The 13,112-nt window shown below is 36.8% G+C and overlaps 2 protein-coding genes across 26 annotated transcripts in view; one reads left to right on the top strand and one right to left on the bottom strand.

Moving 5' to 3' along the window:
- The window catches only part of Baz2b (bromodomain adjacent to zinc finger domain 2B), a 346,930-nt gene extending 341,384 nt beyond the window's left edge, over positions 1-5,546 (bottom strand). For 17 of the 18 annotated variants that reach the window (XM_040294351.2, XM_021731270.3, XM_078017461.1 and 14 more), the window contains exons 1-2: positions 5,428-5,546; positions 3,677-3,861 (exon numbers count right to left, since the gene is read on the bottom strand). The gene's annotated coding sequence lies outside the window, so the exon portion shown is untranslated. The remainder of the gene's footprint in view (positions 1-3,676; positions 3,862-5,427) is intronic. The other variant, XM_021730715.3, reaches the window with a different exon arrangement.
- Positions 5,429-13,112, top strand: part of Marchf7 (membrane associated ring-CH-type finger 7) — a 50,794-nt gene continuing 43,110 nt past the window's right edge. For 6 of the 8 annotated variants that reach the window (XR_001230070.4, XR_005737968.2, XR_005737967.2 and 3 more), the window contains exon 1: positions 5,587-5,776. The gene's annotated coding sequence lies outside the window, so the exon portion shown is untranslated. The other 2 variants (XM_078017463.1, XM_021730611.3) reach the window with 2 other exon arrangements.

The following is a 13,112-nucleotide window of genomic DNA, read 5'->3' on the forward strand; positions in this document are numbered from 1 at the left end:
ATTTATGCTCCAAACCATGGAGCATCTATGAACATTAAACAAATCCTTCTCAATTACAAGAGTCAAATAGACAACAATACAAAAATACTGGGTGAATTTAACACACCACTCTCACTACTGGACAGATCTTCCAAACAAAAACTAAATAAGGAAACTACATAACTAAATACTATAATCAAAAATTTAGATTTAACAGACATATATAGAATATCTCATCTATCAACGAGCAAATATACTTTCTTCTCAGCAATACATGGCTCTTTCTCTAAAATAGACCATATCTTATGCCACAAAGCAACTCTTAGTAAATTAAAAAAAAAACAGAGATAATAAAATTCTAGCAGACCACAATGCAATGAAATTAGAAATCAATGATAAAATTAAAAATACAAGCTATTAGAACAAATGGAGACTAAATAATACACAATTGAATGATGAATGGATAGTAGAAGAAATCAAGAATGAAATAAAAAAATTCTTAGAGGTAAATGAGAACACTGATACAACATATCATAATCTATGGTACACTATGAAGGCATTACTAAGAGGAAAGTTTATTGCATTGAGTGCATTCATTAAAAGAATAAAAAGTCAACAAATAAATGACCTAACACTACATCTCAAAGCCCTAGAAAAAGAAGAACAAATCAACACCAAAAGCACTAGAAGATAGGAAATAATTAAAGTCAGAGCTGAAATTAATGAAATCAAAACAAAAGAAACAATTGAAAAAAATTGACAAAACAAAAAGTTGGTTCTTTGAAAAAATAAATAAAATATATAAACCCCTAGCCATGTTAATGAAGAGAAAAAGAGAGAAAATTCAAATTAGTAAAATACAAGATGAAGAAAAAAATCACAACAGACACGTCTGAATACAGAAGATAATTAGAAACTATTTTGAAAATTTATACTCCAATAAAATAAAAAATATCAAAGACATCAACAAATTTCTAGAGACTTATTACCTATCCAAACTGAATAAGGAGGTCATACATGATTTAAACTGATCAATTTAAAGTAATGAAATAGAAAACACATCAAAAGCCTACCAATCAAGAAAAGCCCAGGACCAGATGGATTCTCAGCCTCGTTCTACAAGACCTGATACCAAAACTAGACAAAGACACATCAAGGAAAGAAAAGTTCAGATCAATATCCCTGATGAAAATAGATGCAAAAATTCTCAATAAAATTCAAATACAAAAACATATTGAAAAGATAGTGCACCACGATCAAGTGGGATTCATCCCAGGGATGCAGTGTTGGTTCAACAAACTGAAATCAATAAATGTAATTCATCACATCAATAGACTTAAAGATAAGAACCATATGATCATCTCAATAGATGCAGAAAAGCATTTGACAAAATACAGCACATCTTCATGTTCAAAACTATCCCTAGAAAAACTAGGGACAGTAGGAATATATCTCAACAATGTAAAAGCTATATATGCTAAACCCAAGGTCGGCATCATTCTAAATAGAAAAAAATTGAAAGCATTCCTGCTAAAAACTGGAACAAGACAAGGGTGTCTTCTTTCACCACTTCTAGTCAATATCATCCTTGAGACTCTAGCCAGAGCAATTAGAAAAGAAAGAAATTAAAGGTATACAAATAGGTAAAGAAGAACTGAAACTGTCACTACTTGCTGATGACATGATTCTATATCTAGAAGATCCAAAAAATTCCACCAGAAAAGTTCTAGAACTAATAAATGAATTCAGCAAAGTAGTAGGATATAAAATCAACACCCATAAATCAAATGCATTCCTATACATCAATGATGAATTCATTGAAAGTGTAATTAGGAAAACTACTCCATATACAATAGCCTCAAAAAATATAAAATACCTGGGAATCAATCTAACAAAAGAGATGAAAGACCTCTACAATGAAAATTACGGAGCACTAAAAAAAGAAATTGAAAACCTCAGATGATGGAAAGATCTCCGGTGCTGCTGGATAGGCAGAATTAATATTGTCAAAATGGCCATACTACCAAAAGTGCTATACAGATTTAATGCAATTCCTATTAAAATCCCAATGACATTCTTCATGGAAAGAGAAAAAGCAATCATGAAATTCATTTGGAAAAATAAGAGACCCAGAATAGCTAAAGCAATCCTTAGCAAGAAAAGTGAAGCAGGAGGCATCACAATACCAGACCTTAAACTATACTACAGAGATATAGTACCAAAAACGGCATGGTATTGGCACCAAGATAGACTTGTAGACCAATGGTACAGAATAGAGGACACAGAGTCAAACCCACATAAATATGGTTACCTCAGACAAGGATGTCAAAAAGATTCATTAGAGAAAAGATAGCCTCTTCAACTAATGGTGCTGGGAAAACTGGAAATCCATATGTAGTAAAATGAAATTAAACCTCTATCTCTCACTTTGCCCAAAAATCAACTCAAAGTGGATCAAAGACTTAGGCACTAGAACAGACCCTGTGCCTAATAGAAGAGAAAACAGGCCCAAATCTTCACCATGCCAGCCTTGGATGTGACTTCCTTAACAAGACTCCTAAAGAACAAAAAGTAAAATCAAGAATCAATACATGTGATGGATTAAGATTAAAAAGCTTCTTCTCAGCAAAGGTAATAATTAATGATGTAAGGAGAGAGCCTACAGATTGGGAGAAAATCTTTTACCACATGCACCTCTGACAAAGCATTCATCTCTAGTATATATAAAGAACTCAAAAGCTTAACACTTAAAAAAAAAAAAAAACAAATAACCCAATCAATAAGTGAGCTAAGGAACTGAAAAGACACTTCCCAGAAGAAATACAAATATATAAAAAAGTGTTCAATATCTCTAGCAATTAGAGAAATATGAATAAAAACTTCTGTAAGATTTCCTCCTCTTACTCCTGTCAGAATGGCAATCATCAAGAATAGAGGCAACAGTAAATGTTGGCAAGGATGCAGTGAAAAAGGTACATTCATACATAGCTGGTGGGACTGCAAATTGGTGCAACCACTATGGAAAGCAGTATGGAGATTCCTCAGAAAACTTGGAATGGAACTAGCATCTGACCTAGTTTATACCCAAAGGAAAATTATAGTAACAGCAAAATCAATGTTTATAGCAACTCAATTCACAGTAGCTAGACTATGGTATCAATCTAGGTGTCCCTCAATAGGTGAATGGATTAAAAAAATGAGGTATATATACTCTATAGAATATTACTCAGTTTTAAAGAAGAGTGAAATTATGGGATTTGCCAGTAAATGGTTGGAGTTGGGAGAATATCATGCTAAGCGAAATAACACAAAACCAAAAGCTGAATGTTTTCTCTATATGCGGATGCTAATTCACAATAAGGCAGGGGCACTAGGGAAGAATAGCTTTACCTTAGATTAAGGGAGTGGGGAGGGGATGTGGGGATAGGAAAAATAGTAGAATGAAACAGACATTATTACTGTATGTATATATGTGACTACATGACCAATATGATTCTGCAACATGAAAATGAAATTATATCCCATGTATGTATGATATAACAAAGTGGATAAATGCATCCCACTGGCATGTAAAACTAACTAAAAGAAATTTAAGAATTAAAAAAGAATAAAACCGGATTTATTAGTGACCTTTATTTACTAGCATCAATAAAAATACTAAAATCTGGAATCTCTGGGGGATTGGTGCCACACTCACCTCTAATAATATCATTAGTGCTGGGAGGGGATGAAGCCATCATCTGCCAAAATCTGCAGCATTCTTGCCAGGTTTGGGAGTTCTGTAGAGAAGTTCCCACTACCAGGTCTGATTGCCATAGCTCAGGAAAATGATGCCATCATTTCTCTTGGCGTTGAATAAACTTGAAAAGATGTTTAAGGGTCCTATATGATATTAAGCCCCAGAAACACAATATTAGTGGTGGTTTAGACATGGAATGTAATAGCTAATAATTTTGGAATGATGACTATTTTAGAAACTGACAGCAGGATCTCATTTAATCCCTTTGACAACCTGTGAGATATAAGAATTTTTTATTAACTCCAATTTCACAGGAAGCCTAATCTTAGCAAGGTTAAAGAACTGTTCAAGATAGGGTAGTAAGAGGCATGACTAAGGTTTGAATCCATGCAGTCTAATTTTTCAAGGAGAGTGTGTGTGTGTGTGTGTGTGTGTGTGTGTGTGTGTGTGTGTATTTATTTATACATCAACTGTGCTATAGGGCCACTCAAACTGGCAAAATAATTTCCTCACAAGTAATCTGTGTTCACTTTACCCGGCACTAGACATTTAATCTTCATCTCATATCCTAAAAGAGTGAAATCTGTGTCAACTTTTAACATAATCAACATTAGCCAGGTGCCATGGCATACCCCTGTAATTCCAGGGACTTGTCAGGCTGAGGATAGAGGATGGCAGGTTTGAGGCCAGCCTCAGCAATTTAGCAACTGAGCAAGACTCTGTCTTAAAATAAAAGGACTGGAGATGTAGCTCAGTGGTACAGCAATCTCCAGCAATGGGAAAAAAAAATCTTCAAAATTCACAATATTTTAAAATATAGTGAAAGACAGTCTCCAAGATACAGTAAAATGAGGATGATAGAGATTGATATTCCATTCCCTTCAGATGAAATGACAAATACATATAAACATCATATCCCACTTATGGAATTTTTAGGAATCAATAGATTGTTTTTAATAACATTATAATGCTGACTGCCTTAAGTATATGTCCAAGGTTCAATAAGTAACTGATCTTTACCATTAAAAATATTGTTTAATGTATTATTCAAAATCCACCTATCATCGAAATCCACACAAACTGTGGTTTTTCCCTTTAGCGTATTCCTTTATGTATCAATTACTTACCTCTTATTTTATATTCACAGTAGTTTTGAAAGTTTCGTCTAATATTCACAAACCATTTGTCACAATTTCCCTCCCTTTTTATAAGTGAAAATTTACTGCAAAATCTGTAGTTACACTATCAAAGGGTAATATTATGATTTTAAACGATATGATTGGGAAAGTACCCCACCAACGCTTCATTACCACAAGGACACCACCACAGGTGGACAAACCAAACCCTTCAAGGGTTGGCTTCAAATCAGACAGGGAGGGCAAGGAGAAGGCGGGGAGAAGGGAAGGCTAGAAAAGGCAGTGCTTCATTCAATCCGATAAACGTTCACTGCGCCACTTGCCAAGCGCTCGAAAAAGAAAAAAAAAAAAAAACGGTGGTTTTTCCAGTTGTGGCCCTGCAGGTTGGCCCCAGGGGGCGAGAACCTGTGGGCGGCGACCCGGGCGCCAGGCAGTAAGGAGGCTGGCTAGGAGCTCCCTGTCAGCAAGGCGAGGACGGCCAACCAGGGCCAGGCCTCCAGCGCCTGCTCCCCGCGCCCGGACACACGCACGCCCAGCCACAAGCACGCCGGCCGACCAGCCGCAGCAGCTTACCCGAGGCGCCTCGCTGCCTCCCGGGGGGCAGCCCTTCAACGGTTGCCGCAGTCAGAGCACCACCCCGCGGTGGGGTACGTCGAGCGCGCCGGCTTCTCTCGGATTCCCGCAGCGCCGCCCCTCTCGCGAGAAGCCAGGAGGTACGCGTAGTGGGGCGGGGGGAGAGGAAGGGAGGGGCATTTAACGGTGGCGGCTGGTTCTGCGCCGGATCTGAGAAAGGGGCCGGCGCCATTGTGCTTCGCTGCGGACGACTCTGCCACGCTCAGAGGCCTGGGACTTGGAGGAGGAAGGCGGCAGTGTGGTCGCTGCCAGCACGTCGTGCCCTGTACGGTGGCAGCTCGGGAGCTGGGTAATATGCTGCGTAGCTCGGACTTCTCCCTCCCGCGGAGCGGGTCCGAGGCCAGGCCGCGAGTGGGGGAGGGGAGGCCACCAAGTGCGGGCCTGGGCACAGAGGCCGCCACCTCGCCGGAGGGGGTGCAGGAGCTGGGTCCCGGTGCAGGCCTCCGCCGCCGGTACCCAGTAGACCGATGTAGGAGTTTGTGACGGGTGTAGGACAGGATTGTGCGTCTTCGGTTTGGACGCGTGGTGGGCGCGGGGAAGGGACTGGTGTCCTACTTTGGCCCGGGGCGGCCCTCTACTCGGCTGGTGTCCGGAGGGTCCAACCGCACCTTGCGAGTCTGGGGTGTCGCGAGTGAGGTATTCAGTGAGTGCGGTGTTGGCGGGGAGGGTTAGGGCTTATCGAACCCTGCCTCGAATTGAAGAGACTTTGTCAGCCCCTTGTATTCGGTGAAGGGTCCTTAATTGACAGCTCCACTTCCTGAATATCGTGACACTTTTTCTGGTAGATAATGTATTCTTCAATTGAAATACGTGGCGATATGTATTAGAACAGACCTGTTGGCCTAAGAAGTGAAAATATGGAAGGCGCGAGTAGTAGAATACTCTGATTTCCATGAAACTGCGTAGTGAAGATGAACGTAAACACACAGCAAAATACTACAGTTAATACTTTTTCCTTTGTTCCAAAGTCAATATCAATATTCAAAATCTGTGTGAGTAATAAATTCGTTATGACTGCTGTCTGATACTATTAAGCGTGGTATGTAAAATTGAATTTATTAGGGACCCAATTTTTGTAGGACTTCTTTTTTATGATTTTAAATCTCCCCGTTTCTTATGCCCATCTTCCCCAATTCTGTCCAGTATTGAAAGGTAAGGCCTTTGAGATGAATTTTTGATTTGAGGCAAATAGTAAACCATTATGAAAGCAGATAGCTAGTGTTAACTAGTGATTTTTATGAGGTAACAAATTTGTTTCAGAAATGGAGGATTTATTTTATTGCTCTTTAAGTATTTCATGAAGTAAGAGTGGTGCACTAGGGTAGGAAAACCTAGTTTGAGTCGATTTTTGTCATAATTATTTAACCTCTTGAGGTTTCCTCAGGAACATTACATTAAATTCAAGGTCTTATATTACAAAGGTTTTTTTTTTAAGATAAGAACTTTTAATAACTATTCTTTTAACCTAAATGGTCAACTTGCATAATCTTGGGTTATTTTCAATGTCATGATGGGTCAGGTGTCTTTATCCAGTTTAGGGTCATGTGAATGCCAAGCACCCACTGTACTACAAAGCTTTATTCCTAGCCCAGGGTCAGGTGTCTTTAATAAGAACTCCTCCTCTAATAAATTCAAGTGATGTCTTTTCTTCTGCCATGTTGATAAGAGGGCTTATTTCCCCTGTATGTTCTTCGTGAAAGTGTCAACATGGACATGTCATCAGTGACTGTCATGTTTTTTTTAGGCAGCTATATATCCCATCTCTTACACCTTGTATATACATCTTGTATATGTTCAAGAATTGCCCACATTTTAAAATATTTTTAGCAAGTAATTTTATAGTGCAAAATTTATCAAGTAATGTAAAATGTTTTGATACTGCATACTTTATTTTCTGGCTAGTAGATTAGGGCTTCTCATTACAAGAAGGAGCTTGACATAGTGCTTCTCTCCACAGCTCACAATTTAGTCATCAGACTAATATATAAAGAAACTACTATTATTGTCGTAGTGTACTTTGTAGTACTGTGGTAGCATAAAGCAGGGGTGCTTAATCTTGGGGGGAAATTTTACAGGAAGTATTGCTTGAACTAAGATGTGAAAGATGGGTAGGACTTTGATAAGAAAACTGCAAAGTCATGATATGGTCTGTTTTAGGAAGTGACAGTTTGCTTCCCATAGCTGAAACCTATTTCCACAGATAATTAAGTACTAGTAATAAATTAAAAAAAAATATGAAATACTTAAGTGAAATGCATAGGTTTACATCAAACTTCATTTCTAAGCAACAAATTAATGTACCTTTTAACAGCTAAATCATGAAATCAACAATGGATCACATTAGAATGATTAAAATTAAAATGGAAAGGATTTTAAGTTCATACTAAGATTACTGGAATTCACTCAAGCAGAATTTTATTATAGGGAATTAATTAATCATAAAAGTTGCTTATTGTAAGATCAACCCAAAATGATTGGGTGTAGGGGATAAAATTACTTTATAATTGGAGAGTTGGCTGGGTTTTGGTTTTCTCTGATCTTCATTTCTAATTTTTCTGTTCTGATATGAACTTATTGTGGTCAAAGCCAGTTTTTCCTGTTCTCAAATACATTTCTTTTGACTCTACCTGTTAAACTAGATAAGTTAACACGTAGTTTTAAAATTACTATTGCTCTTGCTCATTTTTGTCAACTTCTTTAAGAAAATGCAAGGTTTGAACCTTAAAAGCTGGTTATCACGTGTTTCTCACTTTCCAGAAAGAACCCTAAAATGGTTTCCACTTCCTGAATGAAGATTGAAACATGACACCTACAGAGTAAAATCACTTCAAGAATAAGTTCTCTAATGTAGACAACACCATAGTTATTTTTTCCCATGGGGATATTGAAACTTTTGGGGGGTATATTTTTATGCCATAAATTATATCAGCTAAAAATCAGGGATTTTTTTTTTAAGGCCCCAAAAGTCCTTTGCTTTCTCTCATTTTGCCATTGTTATCTTCCATGTCTCCCTGTTCACTGGAATCAACAAATAATTTCTCATTAACCAAAAAAAAAAAAAGTTTTATCCGGGATCTAGTGGTTTTTGCTGTTGTTATTTGTTTGTTTTAAACAGAAGGATAAGGAAGTATAGATAAATAATGGAATTGTAACTCTTCTGGAAGATTCTCACCTATCAAAATACATTTATGTTTTGTGCCACAAATTTATCATATAGTAATGTTGTGCTCTTTGCAACTGATTAACTAACCTTTCTTAATATTTAAGATAAATTTTGAGTCAGAATCTGTTAGAATCAGATTTTTCACATCGAATAATATTAGGAAAGTAAAAGTTACATTGTTAGGAAGCTTTTGTGCTGTTGGATGCATAACAAACCACCTTAAAACCTAATGAATTAAAACAACTATTTACTGGTTTTTTTTTTTTCTCCCCCCTGTTCTTTGTGCCTGTTGGGCAGTTCTGGTTTTGTCTGGGCTCACTTGTGTACCAGCTTTCAGTTGGAGGGTTTCCCAGGTTGGGAGGTTCAAGATGTTGTTACTCACATGTCTGGTAGTGGCTCTCAATTGGTTTCTCAGTTGGTGTTGGTTGACATCTAGGCCTTGTCTGTGTGATTTTTTATGACATGAATGTCTCAGATAATATTCCAAGAGTAAAAATGGTAGCTATAAAACTTCTTAAAACCTTTTCAAATCATCGAAGTTTCTCTTACAAGACTAGTTCACGTTGAGGGGGATGGGAAAATGAGACTCTGTCTTGTCCAGGGCAGACTGTTAGGATTGCATTGCAAAGGTGTTTCCATTTTATGGTGGAGGGATTTTTTTATCCATATTTGATCCTCAGTTAGACAATTTTAAGATTGTTTTTGTTTTTTGTTTTTTTCGGGTGACTGAACCCAGGGACACTTAACCACTGAGCCCATATCCCTACTGCTTTTTATTTTTTATTTTGAGATAAGGTCTCCCTGAGTTGTTTAGGGCCTTGCTAAGTTGCTGAGGCTGACTTTGAACTTGAGATCCTCCTTCCTTGGCTTGCTGAGACCAGCAAGACTAGGCATTCTTATAAATGTCACCGTTGGGATTGCTTTAAAATAATGTTGGCAGGGGTGGTAAAATAGGCAAGATTGTTCAAATGTTGATAATTGTTGAAGACTATTGATTGGTATGTGGAAGTTCATACCCAGGTAATCTAAACTCCACTTCATTAAGTAATTTTAATTTTAGCTCTGTATTAGAACCAAACTTCAATTTAAAAAAAAATTAGTTATTGATGGACCTTTATTTTATTTATTTATATGTGGTGATGAGAATCGAACCCAGTGCCTCACACATGCTAGGCAAGCACTCTACCACTGAGCTCCAGCCCCAGCCCTTTAATTTTTGATATAAATTTATGACTTTGTGGTGTTTCAGTGCCAAGACTATGAACTTGCAGTTTAGAGACAGATGGATCAATTATTATTCTTTGAAATACTGTATAGATTTTATTATGTTATGATTTTTAATATTTTTTTTTTAGTCCTGGGGATTTAACCCAGAGGCAATTTACCACTGAGCCACATTTCTAGCCCATTTATCTATCTACCTATTTATTTATTTATTTACTTGCTTTTGAGACAAGGCCTTGCTAAATTGCTGAGGCTGGCCTTGAACTTGCAATCCTCTTATCTCAGCCTCTGGCGCTACTGGGATTACAGGTGTGTGCCAAATGGGGCACAGCAAAAAAATGTGGGTCCCCCCCAAGTAACTTTTTCTCTTAATTAATAAAGTAGGATAATTACATTAATGAAATTTTGGAAAGCCAAGTATGAAAGAAAAAAAACATACCAGTAATGTTATCACCCAGGAATACTGCAAATGTGAAAGATCTGAAAGGTTCCTCTCACATTTTGCAAAAGTGAATAAAATGGCTATAAATTTCAAGTTTTTAAATGCACATAATTATATATGTAAGCTCAGGGAAGTTTCTTTCCTTGCAGTAAATATCCTTTCATAAATCTGAATGAATTTAAAAGGTCTTTTTACAGTGCATTAAAGACAAATTTGAAATGAGAAAAGCTAAAAGAATTTCTACTGAGTTGTTAATATGAAATTCTTAACATTGATGGCATTGCTTAATAATTAGTATGTGCTAAGCACATGCTGTGTGTCTTCAGAACACATAATATACCTGTGAAATGGATGAGGAAATGAAGTATTACAGTAAATCTAGAGTTACATCAAGTAAGGGGCCTGTTTCAAAACTTGCACTCTTAACTCATTTCTTTATGTATTGTCAGAAATAGGCTCATATGCTAAAAATCAGGCAGTGCCTATTGTATTTCCTGCCACATCTCAGTTTCCTATTTTGGAAAGAATGGGAAGTGAATTTTTATTAATGCAATAATACATTTTTATTAATGAATATATTAAAAGATAGGGAAAGACTATTAGGTGTAGGAATTAGCATTTGTTAATATGGATAAGGTTTTTTCCTTTCTTTTTTTTTTTTTTAAAGCTGGTTATTTGGTTTGTGACTACTATGTGACTCTTGACAGCTGAAGAAAACCATGAATATAGTAATGGGGCATAGTGATCTTAGAGTGACCAAAAAAAAAAAAAAAAAGGATACTTAAATAAAGCCTTTGTAAGCAGAATCAAAGAAAAACTTTGGGCAGTTGCCCTGCTGTTGCTCTCCTTTTAGGAATTCACAACTTTCCAAATTTGGTGAACTAAAACGCCCAAGCTCTACATGATAAGCAACTTTTGGTAGTATACAGAGAAAGTTGTACTTGTAAGGTAGGATAGTAGGTGGAGTTTTGTTCTAAGTATTTTCCTACACTGCCCAAAGTTTTTGTTTCCTTTTTCATAGCTCCCCAGTTTTACTAATTAAAGAATAATTTGGGAGAAGGGAGTGCTAAGCTTACCAGATAGAAGCATAGGTAGCACATATGCCTGGGAATAAGTAAATAAATCAGTATGATAGAAAAATCTGTCAGCTCACACTATTCTACCATGTTTTCAAACTTTACTTCCAGCATCCTCTGGATTTCTGCCTACTTCAGACAGTTCATTCTTTAAAACCAGCTTGTTTCTATTTCCAACTCCCTGGGGGGAAAAAGAATATTAAAATATTTGTTCTTTATCAGTATTTTGTATAATTTCTTCCTTCTTCCCCCAGTTAAAATTCTCTTCTACTCATCAAATCTGTTTTCTATCCATTGACTACTTGGGGCCCTCACATATTTGTTTTGGAGCCAGTGTTTCTCTTCCTATAAATTGACCAGGATACCAGTGTAGCTTCAAAATTTTTTGTTTCGTTTTGTTTTTAGTTTACCATGTTTCAAAATTCTTTATAGGTACCAAAGCCTTAAAAATACAGCAAGCTATATATGAACATATTTTTGAGGGCAGACAAAGCTAGACAGTGTTTTGTTGGAGTTCTGTTTCTTTTCTGAAAGCTGTAGTTGTTTGTCAGAAACATAATTTTGTAAGTCATTAGGGTGAAAAATAGTCCCCAAGCACCGTGATAGAGATCTCCAGGGTCACCTCCTTATTAAATTACTGCTGAGCAGAGAACACAAGTGCCTTTACAATTTGGATATAATCTACTTTCTGCACTTATTAGCATCAGTGTTCTTGTTTCCTGTGCCCCCTTCTGTGCTTTGAATGGCACCCCTTATATGTTGTTTTCTATTTTTAGTTCTTAAACATGCTTTTAGTATTTTTATGCTGCCTTCTCTTTTTCTAGTTTATCATCAGAGGTCAACTCAAATGTTACCTCTTCTGAAATCCTCATCTTGTTGGAACATTTGACTCCCCAATCAGTGCTTCCATAACATTGAAGGTTTTTGTTTGTTTGTTTGTTTAAGTAAAGTGATTTTTCAGCAGTCTGGTAGGAGTTATTTAGGTGTGAATTACTAATTATTCTAGTTGGTATTTGTTAAGCTTCTTGACTTTTCATCCGTTTCAGCTAAAGTTTCATCAGTTTCAGAAAAATTTTTGTTCTGAAGCCTCCTTTCCTTTTGTCACTCCAGTTATATGTACAATAGACCATCATTCTTTCTCTCAAACCCTCTCTTCTGTATTTGCCGTTATTTGTCTCTCTGTGCTTCATTCTACCATTTATTTCCCCATTAGCTAACATTAGTGGGGGGTGTCTTTGGGTTTGGTTCTCTTTACTGTTTTATCTCTTGATTTTTCTTTCTTTTTTCTCTTACATTTTGTGTGTTTTTAAAATTTTTTGTTGAATAACAAATACTGTAAGTGAAGGAATAGAGACTGCCTTGATTAAGGTATACTCTACTTTTGCTTAAGGCTTTAGTGTGATGGGTTGAGTTGGTTTTTAGTCTGTAGTTAAGCTGTGTCTGAACTTTATTATTGCTTTATTTTCCTTCAGAGTATTCCATTAGTAGATTGCTACTGCTCAGTGCTTAGTGTGAGACCTAGAATCCTGGATAATATTTTTTCAGTATTCTTAAAGCCCCCTTAAGGGTCTCTGCTGTCCATATTCCACAGAGAGGTTTCTCAAAGGCTGTTATACCTTCCTCATCAGTAGACTGTTTTTCCTTCTTATATGAAGCAAAGCTGTGGTGGTGATGGTAGGGGCAGGAGTTCTTAATTTTGTTGATATGTCTTCAGTCTTTG

Source organism: Ictidomys tridecemlineatus, chromosome 7 (genome assembly GCF_052094955.1).
Source record: "Ictidomys tridecemlineatus isolate mIctTri1 chromosome 7, mIctTri1.hap1, whole genome shotgun sequence".
Classification (NCBI taxonomy): domain Eukaryota; kingdom Metazoa; phylum Chordata; class Mammalia; order Rodentia; family Sciuridae; genus Ictidomys; species Ictidomys tridecemlineatus.